The sequence below is a fragment of the Acyrthosiphon pisum genome, chromosome A1 (genome assembly GCF_005508785.2).
Source record: "Acyrthosiphon pisum isolate AL4f chromosome A1, pea_aphid_22Mar2018_4r6ur, whole genome shotgun sequence".
Lineage (NCBI taxonomy): Eukaryota > Metazoa > Arthropoda > Insecta > Hemiptera > Aphididae > Acyrthosiphon > Acyrthosiphon pisum.
In genome coordinates, this window is record NC_042494.1 from 117,495,937 (window position 1) to 117,504,769 (window position 8,833).

General features: G+C 25.5%; 1 long non-coding RNA gene across 1 annotated transcript; it reads left to right on the top strand.

Annotated features, from left to right (window-relative positions):
• The first annotated feature begins 3,315 nt into the window (after positions 1–3,315).
• Positions 3,316–8,510, top strand: LOC107884840. The gene is made up of 3 exons (XR_001680179.2): positions 3,316–3,707; positions 6,677–6,935; positions 8,231–8,510. It is a non-coding gene; the product is annotated as an uncharacterized LOC107884840 (long non-coding RNA).
• Positions 8,511–8,833: the final 323 nt, after the last annotated feature.

The following is an 8,833-nucleotide window of genomic DNA, read 5'->3' on the forward strand; positions in this document are numbered from 1 at the left end:
GTATAAACAAATCCAATGAATTTTGATTTTCAAACGTCAATTTAAATCCCATTCCACCACTGTTGGAAAAATTATAGTATGTAAATGATGAAGGTACCTGCCATAGAATAAATATGACGGAATATATTTCTTTATCGTTGTTTATCGTTTTATTTGTATTACATATCCTTGTCTGCGTTTGGTAATATTTATTTATGTTATGTGATTATTCTAATATACAACGACTAGTTTTATCATCATTGTATAACATTTGTAACCATTAAACAACGTATCAAATGATTCACATTAGATTGGTTAAATGAATATAGGTAGTTTAAATGTTATTTATATATACATAAATTTAAAAAAAAATCAATTATAAAAGTATTGAACTTAAAAACAGTAAATATAATCAGAAACTCATACAAAAATAAATCATATCACATTAAAAATTAATGTGGAAATAAAAAAAACACAAGAGTTACACAAATTGACTACTTACGTCTGAAAACATATTATTTAACTATATTTATTTTGTTTTTCTTTATCATTTTAAAGCATGATAGGTAAATATTCAGATTTTTTTACGATCTGTATTTATTCAAACATATTAAGGTGGTTCTCTTTCAGAAAACATACATTATGTCCCTAACGCATTGTTATAAATTAAATTTGCATCAAGTAGCAAATAGTTTTAAACGTACTTCGCAAAAGTCAAAACTATAACACTATATTGTTAAAAAAAAAAAAGGTGGGCAAGTGGGTGTCGCTCTGCTGTACAGTAGGTTACAAGTGGGTCATTGTAATGGATGGTGTTAAATTTTAATTCAATGATATAATGATCATTGTATATAAGAAAAACGATTCTGAGCGAAGACTGTCAGACAGCCTATGATATTACTAAGTATATTTGATGATATTATTGTGAACAAAGTAATTTATATATAATCTATTTACGTGGAACCTTGTTTTAAATTTTTAATCCTTAGCTATAAAAGTTGAACATTTTAAGCATTTTTAACTATAAAATAATTATTACATTTTAAATTTGATAAATTTTGTCGAAATTTGAACTTTAAATCCTTATAAAATAAATCGTGCCTATGTATTTTTAATATTTTTCAACTGCTGTTGTAACAATATATCAGGAGCCTTGCATTCAATTTTCACGCTTTTTTACTTATAAAATAAAATTTTATTGATATTTATAAAAAAAAAACTAAAAAAAAATTGAAAACTGACAATGTCCGTAAATAGCTAAAGAAGAGTCAAATTATCTAGAAGAGAACAAATAACAATCAACAGGGCTAGAATAGGCCACTCCAATATTACCCACTCCTACCTAATCACTAAGGAACCCAGACTTAAGGGCGACTCATGCAACAGCCCTCTAACCATCGAACACATAATCATGAACTGGCCAAAATTCACATCTTCACGTCATCTACTCAAAAATCCTACATCACTCGAAGAAGCCCTCAATCAAGTCAACACTGCCAATATTTTTAATATTTTTAAAATAATTGGTTTTGATGATAAATTATAACACTCTTGTATATAACATATGTTTCTTTATCTCTTTATTAATATTTTATAAATACTTTTAGTTTGTCAATAATACCAGGCTAATAATCTTTGTAATTGAAGCCTTAATCTAATAAAAAAAAAAAAAAAAAGAGTCAAATTATTTTCAAAATTGTATAGTGTATGGTGTATGGTGTATGGTGTATAGAAAATTAAAATATAAACATTCAGTGACATTTTTAATTATCTACAGTCAAAATAAGGAAATCATTACATGAGAAATCAAGTGAATATCAAATGTTTCAAACGCTCATAAAATTTTAATTTGACTTTCTTATAGACATTTATTTTTTTTTTTTTGATAAGATAGAAAAATTTATGAGGAATCTTGCATTACATTTTCATATCTTAAATTTAAAAAGAAAATTTTTTATGAATTTCTAACTCAAAATGATTTGGAAATTTTCGTCATTTTTACGTATTTTGTCAATATTTGAACTTTAAATGCTCATAAAAAAAAATTGTAATTTGAACTGTATTTTAATATTTTTATCTTTCTTTGAAACAATATATTAGGAGCCTTCTATTAAATTTTCAAGCTTTTGTACCCATCGAATAACATTTTATTGATATTTATAGAATAAAAAATTAAAAAAATTGGAAACTTAAAATGTCACTAAACAGCTCAAAATAAGTCAAAATATTTTAAAAAAGGCATGGTGTATAGAAAATGCTAATATAAACATTCAGTAAAAACTTCATATACCTACAGTCATTTGTTTAAAAGTTGCACCAAAAACCAAAATTTTGCGTAAAAATTCCCGTTTTTCCTTAATTTTTCTTTTGTTTTTCACGTCGCTTTTGAAAACTACTGGGAAATTTTTACTTTTGACCCCCCCAAAGTACCAACTAAATTCACTTTCCTATCAGAAATATACTGTTGAAGAAAATCTAAGCATTTTTGTTGTCCTAAAAGGTGATGACACACACAAAAAAAAAATTTAAAAAAATTATAAGTAAAAAAAATAATAAAAAACAGACATCATTGTAATATCAATACGTACATCATTCCACTCAGAATCTAAAATTAAAATTGAAGTAGATAATATATAGATACTAAATTAATTTAAATTAAAGAAAAATATTATCACATTGGTTTTGGTGTTAACATTTAACAATATATTATTTTAAATCATAGACCATAGATGCATTTATAGAGTTTATATCTCAAAGAAGTTAAATGTAACACACTTTTATGTTAGCTTTGAAATGGAAAAGAAAAAGAAAATAACATTTCGTATGTGCTTGTACATATTATACTAGTCGTAGTCATGTAGAGAGCATAGAATTAATGTTATTTAACTTTTGAACTATTCTACCTTACCATCATAGTATAGATATTTGAGTTGTTCAATAAGTTGAAAAAGCCTAATAGTTAGTGCTAAATAAATAAATGTATTTTATTTGTTTACTCAAGTCAAAAAATATTTAAATAAAATTTACAAATTGTACAGATAGAACTAAATGTTTATGACATGGATAAAAACGTCTTTTATTAAAATATTGTATCCATTATTTATTTTATTTTATCTAAATTGCATCTTTTAAATGGAAAACAACTATATTTGGAATAAGAGGTTATACAAACTGTAAAACTATATTATTATGTATATATTATACGTCTATAATATATATTTTTTTAAAAAACACATAAAAACTATAACATTGCATATGCAACAAAGAAATATATCTAATCGTTACAGTTACGATGGAGACGTTTTACAATTCCTATACACGTCGAATAAAATGTAATCTCCTTGTTACGAATTATGAAGAAAATATGAATAATAACCAACATTGGAGTGTCGAATGGCAGCACGAGCACAACGCTGTTGCCGACCACTTAATGTGCACATACCTACTATAACTATATTATAAATATTTTATTATAAGGTTCGATTTGCTTAAAAGTTGTATCTAACTTCAATATCTGTGTACACATATACATATCAGTAGTCACATGATATTATGTTGTACAGTATAGACTATAGACACCTACTCAGTATTTGGCAATTTAAAACTAGTTTTATCTATACGACTACCTATATATTGTACGTGTATCTATGCATTACAAAATACAGGTAATGATGATGGTATCGTTATCGTAAGCAACGTTCGAAATTCTATCTTCTCCATGCGTAACCGTAAGTACTGATATAAATTTATTAGTAACTGAACATCTAATTTGAATTTTTTTTTGAGAAAATGTTTTATAAATATAAAAGTTAAACATTTATCATATTATAATAATTATCACATTCGAATCGATTCGGCTTAATCTGTTGATATAGTGTGTATTTCAATGGATTTCATTCCAATTTGTGCGAAAAATTGTTTGTAATTTATAATAGATTACAAACATAAGCATTTCTAAATAAAACAATGTAGTTTGCAATTCGGGGTATATAATAACATTTAAGTTATAATAACAAACAATACAAGTTTTACGTGATATTTCTTAGTGTAAATATCTGGAACTTTATAATTATCGACGCGATTTAAAACTACAACTAAGTTAATCTCGCGATTATAATTAGTTATTAGCATTATTAAATTGGTAATTTCGCAGAGACTTTCTATAGCTTCATATTATGTTTAACACAACATATTTTACATAGGCACCATCCTGATAAAATATTCATTAATCTAAACGTTAATTAGATTATTTTTTGTAAGACCATCTGTGGTTTGTTCGTAATTTACTAAAGAATTTAACTCCATTGTTTAACGATATCAAATTTATGTTTGTTATTAATCAATTTATCATTATTTGAAAACTAAATAACAAGAAATGGAGATTATAATAATGAAACTATACTGTGCTTATATACCTACCTGTTTAAAAATAAATTAAAACTAATGTATAAACATAATATACTAACTAACAATTTTTAATCAAAGTTTTCCACAGGATTTCACCAAACTACTAAATTACAACTCACTTATTGGAAATTACTAATGCTATGAATTATTTATGATACATAATATACCTACTTACTATGTCCTATAGTTAGAATAAATAAATCACAAGACATTGAGAATTAAGAGTTTAGAATATTTTAGATTAAAGTTTAAATATTTAAGATTTGGCTTCACGAGTTTCATATAATTTTGTCAGCCATTCAGAACAGAAATAATAATCAGACATTTGTCAATATGTGACTATTATTTTATTCCCAACGTTATTCCGTACAATAATACTAGTTTTTGATAAAAAAATAATTCAATTCTGATATGCATATAGTATCAAAATGTTGTTATTCTTCAATATTCATTTTGTTATTTATAAGTTATAAACTTATAACTAGAGCTCAGAAATGCAGACGTACAGTGTATCGATTCAACCGCGTCTTTAGGCCGTGGTCACAGAAAGGGATGGGTAGAGATGGGTCGTCACATGATGCACAATAAATTTAATGAGGAACAAAGCGCTAACACTGGATTATGAATAATAATTTGTTGGTTGTTCGATTAATTTAATGCTAATTATTTATGATACAATCTGAATATAATTGCCTATCATGAATCATGCTTGTTATTTATTTGAACCAAATTTGCTAAATAAATTCGATATATCATGTATCAACTTATAGTATGGTTAATAGTAAATACATATATATTATAATATTATACATAGTAATTTATTAATATGTGTTTAAACACAATATAAAAATATCTTTTTTAAATACATCAGTTTTAAATTTTTTTCGTGGATAGTCATAGTAGGTATAGTTAAATTACTTATTTATTTCTTTTTTTTAAAGTAAGTATGAAAGATACATTTATTTTATGCAAAATACCTATATTATACATTTATACATAGTCAACAATTTTAAGTCTTATTAAATTACAAAAAAAATATATAAGATATACGTACTATATAGGAAACCAAACTGCTTTATTTTGCTAAACCTTTTTTATTTATAGTTTATGTTTATATACCTACCTTAAAACTGTGTTCTGTAGTGCATGAAGTTCATAGTGAGTAGGTGATCACTTACTTAGAATTAGCCTTTCCCAACAATGACCAGCTTATTTATTGTAAGGTTGCACTTACTTATAATTCAATATTTTTATATATATATTATATACATTGTATAATTATTAATCTAAAATAAAATTAAAAATAACAACATAATATTGAACTTCTGATTTTACATTTTATTATTAGCTTATACTTTAAAAATAAATAATTTCTAACAAATCACTACTAAATTAATTGTACAATATTGAATGTTCACTATAGGTATATACTTGTTTTACAATTGTAGTTATGATATCAATTACGTTAAATACTACTATAAGCTATAACTGTATATTATGTTACCGCTTATAAGTATAATATTGTAAGTCTCAAAAGATGAATAAATTAAAATCTTAAATATAAAAAATATAATAATAAATAATACAAAAGTAGAATTTAATTTTGCGTAAAATTGTAAATAATTGCAACAGATTTGTAATGTTCGTGCGAGTGCATTAATATCTGAAATTGTAAACCCAGAACGTATGCATATAAAAACGAAATCTGCCTATTATTTGTATAGTAGTATAGTACATCCTAACAATACCCCGTGCCTTAGAGGTTTATCATGGTCTCGAGGTTTTTGAGGAAGGGTAATGAAGCTTCAGTAATTCTCACAATCTACTAAAAAGTTGAATACCATTGAACTCTTCATAATACGTAATATTATGAATATGCCTTCAGTGATGAAATAACAGCGGAAAAAGTTTAAAAAAATGTTTAAAGAATACTATACAATACTATAAACGAACACTTCATATTATTATAAATGTGCATATTTTCTTTATGAAATAATGGCTGCAGAATACACATGATACATCATTGTATCGACCGAATTCAGTCAATACATTTCCTGTCAAAAAAACTAACCTAACCTTTGTTACACAAGACGTGTTGACAAACTTCACGTAGCCTAGAGTGGGTTGCAGGGATCAAAAAGTAAAAACAACAAATAATTGACAAAACACTTGGATTAATTATTCGAATATCGATCTTCCGCCATAGTTCAAGTTAAATAATTTCGTATCAAAACTTCTTGGCGAGCACAATAAATCGATGTTTGTATACAATAATATGATTTGTGTTTAGATACGACATTCTGATTTTCGAGGTCTATACGCATTATTCGTCGTATTCAGCGTCTCGTGTTATGGTAATTTTGCACAAAAGGTCTCTGATGAACAAGCGAAAATTCACGTCAGCAACATTATTATAACTGCGGTGCAGCTTTTGGTAATAAAACATCATATACCACTACGACGCGTATGTCGTGCCGTCGCCACATTCTTGTGTACAGACGTATACAGTGATGGATAATCTGTAGAAAATATAACACAAACGTGATACGGTAAATACTAATATTATACGTCTTACGTATGAACATATTATAACGTATATTTTAATTTAAGTTCGCTATACACAAAAATGTGTACACGAAATATTATATTATAAATTATAATAATATCGTGATTGAAATGATGATGATAATATTTACTTTGAATAATTCTTCAAAAGTTCTCTTCAAAATGTCAACATATTAGGTATAGTCTGCCAAAATATATACTTAGCTTTTCATTCACGTATATTATACAAAACAGATGATTTATTTTCAAAATGAGTCGATTAAGTAGGATAGTGTATCTGTGTATTCCATCATAACCGTTTTAAATTTTATTTTCAAAAAGGTTTAACCTGCGTCCTGTACGTTTGTTATAATTTGAATAACGATATTGCGTATTTTAAAGTATCCAACGAACAATACGAATAAATGGCACAATTTATTTAAGCTCCAGTAGGTAATTTGACAGAATTTAATTTCAATATTTCAATATGAAGAATTATTATTTTACAACAGTTTGACACTTTGCACAGTAATATTATTATATCATACACACGCAACGTATTATATTTCAAATACACTAGTATATGACCAACAAATATTTGTGTGGGAATCAACACCTGACGAAATAATTTTAATAACACATGAAAATGGCTAACAAAGATCATAGAGCGTGTTCATTCAAAAATAATTATGCGTATATTATGATAAATAAAGGAAATAGTTATAAAATATACAAAAACAATATTTATGGATAATATTTTGAAATTCGCGGGGAGCAAATAGTTAATGTGTAGAGAAGTCAAAAATACATAAGTTTTCACAATTATAATTATAATAATAATTCGAGAATAATTTTATCCAACATCAAATACATTATACTAGCAATAGACAATTGGCATAGATAAAAGCTGCACAACTTTTTAAAAGTTATGATATTCAAATTTGACTTTACATTATAGTTTAACATACGCATTAGCCCGATATTGATAACAATATGTAATTTATGTACCTATTCTATCCATACATTTACAAATTTAATTTGAATAATGGTCATATATTATATTATGTAATATAATTGTAGGTAGTTCAAAATATACTATCATAAACAACAGTTGAACATTATCCTAAATATATTGCCAAGAATCAATATATAATATAGAAGCATTGATATATTATAATATTGTATTTATTGAACTTGTCAATTTGTGCATACATATATATATTAAAAATAAAACTAGCGATGATAATTTTTAGTAACATAAAACTACTATAGTGTAGTGTGAATTTCGGTTTTTTTTCAGGTGATACATGAGATGATATAATGTTAAGGTGAGTGATTCAAGAATATTGCCAAAAATCGGGTCTCTGTGCATAATATATGGGTAGTATAATACTAGTATGTTTCTTTTACTTTGATTGGTTTAATCAACCCTTATAAAGAGTAAAAATCATATTATATTAATGGTGGACGGTGATTGGAGTCTTCGTATCATATAATATCAACAGAAGTCAGAACTACGATTAAATTATCAAATTCAGTTTGACATTTGTATTCATTAGTAATACAATTATTTAATATTATAATCTTTCAATTAATTTTTAATTATATTGTATGTTTTTATACAAGATATTGTATTTAATGAAATATATTATATTCGAATATATTGGTACGTTTAATTTGGAAACTGCAAACAATGTATATAAAAAGTCAGTAGGTAGATATCTGTAGGATTATATTCATAACCAAACTATAAAGTAATAAATATTCATATTAAAATATATATTTTTTATAATAAAAATAGTATAAGATGGGCAAATTCTCTGTTAAGAATATTCAAAACCCATCGGGAGCTGACAGATATTAACTATTTACTTAAATTATAATTAATTTCAAAACAGCGTGT